The sequence below is a fragment of the Mytilus trossulus genome, chromosome 3 (genome assembly GCF_036588685.1).
Source record: "Mytilus trossulus isolate FHL-02 chromosome 3, PNRI_Mtr1.1.1.hap1, whole genome shotgun sequence".
In the NCBI taxonomy this organism is placed as follows: domain Eukaryota; kingdom Metazoa; phylum Mollusca; class Bivalvia; order Mytilida; family Mytilidae; genus Mytilus; species Mytilus trossulus.
Window position 1 is genome coordinate 93,818,070 of NC_086375.1, and position 6,000 is coordinate 93,824,069.

Consider the following 6,000-nt stretch of genomic DNA (forward strand, 5'->3'; position numbering starts at 1 on the left):
ACCAAACATTTGTATTTCATTAGTTTTATTCATGCAACATGTATTTTATATCATCTGCTCATAATGAAACCACTTAACACAATTCGTGATGACATTAAACAATTAAAAAATGGATAACAAACTCTCATTTTTTGCCATGTAACTTTATTTTATTAGTCCCCTACCAACTAAGTCAAAGTGGACTTTAGGTTTTCACTCTTGTCTGTCTGTCCATCCACTAGTCTGGCAGATCAGTTTTCCTGACTTTTTTCTTCATGCTGGTAGATATTGATTTGGTGTATTGTTCTCCGTGTTCAGTTAAAGCTCTTTCCTTAGTATTAAATTTTTGATGAAATACTAGTTAATTACTAGATTTTTGTTCAAAGGGAGATAACTTATTTTTTCTAATAGATTTTGTTTGATGATTTTCTGCAGAATTATGGTCCTTTGGCTTATAAAATTCTCTGAGATAATCAGTTTTCCAACCTTTTTTTTTTTGTTCTTGAAGATATTGATAAGATAATTAGTATATAGTTTTATCATGACAAAAGAGGGACGAAAGATACCAAAGGGACAGTCAAACTCATAAATCTAAAACAAACTGACCATGCCATGGCTAAAAATGAAAAAGACAAACAGAAAAACAAAAGTACACATGACACAACACAGAAAAACTAAAGAATAAACAACATTATATAATGAACAAACTACTGGATGTAACTTCCTTTCAGAGGGGATTTCTTTAATAAATATATGCTAAACAAACTACTGGATGCAACTCCCTTTTAGAGATGATTTCAGGTATCATTTTATCCTGAACAAACTACTAGATGTAACTACCTTTCAGGTGTGACTTCACACACCATTATATCATGAACAAACTACTGGATGTAACTACCTTTCAGATGTGACTTCACACACCATTATATAATGAACAAACTACTGGATGCAACTCCCTTTTAGAGATGATTTCAGGTATCATTTTTATCCTGAACAAACTACTAGATGTAACTACCTTTCAGGTGTGACTTCACACACCATTATATAATGAACAAACTACTGGATGTAACTACCTTTCAGATGTGACTTCACACACCATTATATAATGAACAAACTACTAGATGTAACTACCTTTCAGATGTGGCTTCACACACCATTATATAATGAACAAACTACTGGATGTAACTTCCTTTTAGAGATGATTTCAGGTATCATTTTATCCTGAACAAACTACTAGATGTAACTACCTTTCAGATGTGACTTCACACACCATTATATAATGAACAAACTACTGGATGCAACTCCCTTTTAGAGATGATTTCAGGTATCATTTTTATCCTGAACAAACTACTGGATGTAACTACCTTTCAGATGTGACTTCACACACCATTATATAATGAACAAACTACTGGATGTAACTACCTTTCAGATGTGACTTCACACACCATTATATAATGAACAAACTACTGGATGCAACTCCCTTTTAGAGATGATTTCAGGTATCATTTTTATCCTGAACAAACTACTAGATGTAACTACCTTTCAGGTGTGACTTCACACACCATTATATAATGAACAAACTACTGGATGTAACTACCTTTCAGATGTGACTTCACACACCATTATATAATGAACAAACTACTAGATGTAACTACCTTTCAGATGTGACTTCACACACCATTATATAATGAACAAACTACTGGATGTAACTTCCTTTTAGAGATGATTTCAGGTATCATTTTTATCCTGAACAAACTACTAGATGTAACTACCTTTCAGATGTGACTTCACACACCATTATATAATGAACAAACTACTAGATGTAACTACCTTTCAGATGTGACTTCACACACCATTATATAATGAACAAACTACTGGATGTAACTTCCTTTTAGAGATGATTTCAGGTATCATTTTATCCTGAACAAACTACTAGATGTAACTACCTTTCAGATGTGACTTCACACACCATTATATAATGAACAAACTACTGGATGTAACTACCTTTCAGATGTGACTTCACACACCATTATATAATGAACAAACTACTAGATGTAACTACCTTTCAGATGTGACTTCACACACCATTATATAATGAACAAACTACTGGATGTAACTACCTTTTAGAGATGATTTCAGGTATCATTTTTATCCTGAACAAACTACTAGATGTAACTACCTTTCAGATGTGACTTCACACACCATTATATAATGAACAAACTACTGGATGTAACTACCTTTTAGAGATGATTTCAGGTATCATTTTATCCTGAACAAACTACTAGATGTAACTACCTTTCAGATGTGACTTCACACACCATTATATAATGAACAAACTACTGGATTTAACTTCCTTTTAGAGATGATTTCAGGTATCATTTTATCCTGAACAAACTACTAGATGTAACTACCTTTCAGATGTGACTTCACACACCATTATATAATGAACAAACTACTAGATGTAACTACCTTTTAGAGATGATTTCAGGTATCATTTTATCCTGAACAAACTACTGGATGTAACTACCTTTCAGATGTGACTTCACACACCATTATATAATGAACAAACTACTAGATGTAACTACCTTTTAGAGATGCTTTCAGGTATCATTTTATCCTGAACAAACTACTAGATGTAACTTCCTTTCAGATGTGACTTCACACACCATTATATAATGAACAAACTACTGGATGTAACTTCCATTCAGAGGGGATTTCTTTAATAAATATATGCTAAACAAACTACTAGATGTAACTACCTTTCAGATGTGACTTCACACACCATTATATAATGAACAAACTACTGGATGTAACTACCTTTCAGATGTGACTTCACACACCATTATATAATGAACAAACTACTAGATGTAACTACCTTTTAGAGATGATTTCAGGTATCATTTTATCCTGAACAAACTACTAGATGTAACTACCTTTCAGATGTGACTTCACACACCATTATATAATGAACAAACTACTAGATGTAACTACCTTTCAGATGTGACTTCACACACAATTATATAATGAACAAACTACTGGATGTAACTACCTTTCAGAGGTTATTTCACATGTCAATATAGCTTGAACAAACTACTGCATTTAACTCCCTTTCAGAGGTCATTTCACATGTCAATATAGCTTGAACAAACTACTGCATTTAACTCCCTTTCAGCGGTCATTTCACATGCCAATATAGCTTGAACAAACTACTGCATTTAACTCCCTTTTAGAGGTCATTTCACATGTCAATATAGCTTGAATAAACTACTGCATTTAACTCCCTTTCAGAGGTCATGCCAATATAGCTTGAACAAACTTCTGCATTTAACTCCCTTTCAGAGGTTATTTCACATGTCAATATAGCTTGAACAAACTACTGCATTTAACTCCCTTTCAGAGGTTATTTCACATGTCAATATAGCTTGAACAAACTACTGCATTTAACTCCCTTTCAGAGGTCATGTCACATGTCAATATAGCTTGAACAAACTACTGCATTTAACTCCCTTTCAGCGGTCATTTCACATGCCAATATAGCTTGAACAAACTACTGCATTTAACTCCCTTTTAGAGGTCATTTCACATGTCAATATAGCTTGAATAAACTACTGCATTTAACTCCCTTTCAGAGGTCATGCCAATATAGCTTGAACAAACTTCTGCATTTAACTCCCTTTCAGAGGTCATTTCACATGTCAATATAGCTTGAACAAACTACTGCATTTAACTCCCTTTCAGAGGTCATTTCACATGTCAATATAGCTTGAACAAACTACTGCATTTAACTCCCTTTCAGAGGTTATTTCACATGTCAATATAGCTTGAACAAACTACTGCATTTAACTCCCTTTTAGAGGTGATTTCACATGTCAATATAGCTTCAACAAACTACTGCATTTAACTCCCTTTCAGAGGTTATTTCACATGTCAATATAGCTTGAACAAACTACTGCATTTAACTCCCTTTCAGAGGTTATTTCACATGTCAATATAGCTTGAACAAACTACTGCATTTAACTCCATTTCAGAGGTGATTTCACATGTCAATATAGCTTGAACAAACTACTGCATTTAACTCCCTTTCAGAGGTTATTTCACATGTCAATATAGCTTGAACAAACTACTGTATATAGCTCCCTTTCAGAGGTTATTTTACATGTCAATATAGCTTGAACAAACTACTGCATTTAACTCCCTTTCAGAGGTGATTACACAGGTCAATATAGCTTGAACAAACTACTGCATATAACTCCCTTTCAGATGTCATTTCACATGTCAATATAGCTTGAACAAACTACTGCATTTAACTCCCTTTCAGAGGTCATTTCACATGTCAATATAGCTTTAACAAACTACTGCATATAACTCCCTTTCAGAGGTTATTTTACATGTCAATATAGCTTGAACAAACTACTGCATTTAACTCCCTTTCAGATGTTATTTCACATGTCAATATAGCTTGAACAAACTACTGCATTTAACTCCCTTTCAGAGGTCATTTCACATGTCAATATAGCTTGAACAAACTACTGCATTTAACTCCCTTTCAGAGGTTATTGCACATGTCAATATAGCTTGAACAAACTACTGCATTTAATTCCCTTTCAGAGGTCATTTCACATGTCAATATAGCTTGAACAAACTACTGCATTTAACTCCCTTTCAGAGGTGATTACACAGGTCAATATAGCTTGAACAAACTACTGCATTTAACTCCCTTTCAGAGGTCATTTCACATGTCAATATAGCTTTAACAAACTACTGAATTTAACTCCCTTTCAGAGGTTATTTTACATGTCAATATAGCTGGAACAAACTACTGCATATAACTCCCTTTCAGAGGTTATTTTACATGTCAATATAGCTAGAACAAACAACTGCATTTAACTCCCTTTCAGAGGTTATTTCACATGTCAATATAGCTGGAACAAACTACTGCATATAACTCCCTTTTAGAGGTTATTTTACATGTCAACATAGCTTGAACAAACTACTGCATATAACTCCCTTTTAGAGGTTATTTCACATGTCAATATAGCTTGAACAAACTACTGCATATAACTCCCTTTCAGAGGTTATCTTACATGTCAATATAGCTTGAACAAACTACTGCATATAACTCCCTTTCAGAGGTTATTTCACATGTCAATATAGCTTGAACAAACTACTACATTTAACTCCATTTCAGAGGTGATTTCACATGTCAATATAGCTTGAACAAACTACTGCATTTAACTCCCTTTCAGAGGTTATTTCACATGTCAATATAGCTTGAACAAACTACTGCATTTAACTCCCTTTCAGAGGTTATTTCACATGTCAATATAGCTTGAACAAACTACTGCATTTAACTCCCTTTCAGAGGTCATTTCACATGTCAATATAGCTTGAACAAACTACTGCATTTAACTCCCTTTCAGAGGTTATTTCACATGTCAATATAGCTTGAACAAACTACTGCATTTAACTCCCTTTTAGAGGTGATTTCACATGTCAATATAGCTTCAACAAACTACTGCATTTAACTCCCTTTCAGAGGTTATTTCACATGTCAATATAGCTTGAACAAACTACTGCATTTAACTCCCTTTCAGAGGTTATTTCACATGTCAATATAGCTTGAACAAACTACTGCATTTAACTCCATTTCAGAGGTGATTTCACATGTCATTATAGCTTGAACAAACTACTGCATTTAACTCCCTTTCAGAGGTTATTTCACATGTCAATATAGCTTGAACAAACTACTGTATATAGCTCCCTTTCAGAGGTTATTTTACATGTCAATATAGCTTGAACAAACTACTGCATTTAACTCCCTTTCAGAGGTGATTACACAGGTCAATATAGCTTGAACAAACTACTGCATATAACTCCCTTTCAGATGTCATTTCACATGTCAATATAGCTTGAACAAACTACTGCATTTAACTCCCTTTCAGAGGTCATTTCACATGTCAATATAGCTTTAACAAACTACTGCATATAACTCCCTTTCAGAGGTTATTTTACATGTCAATA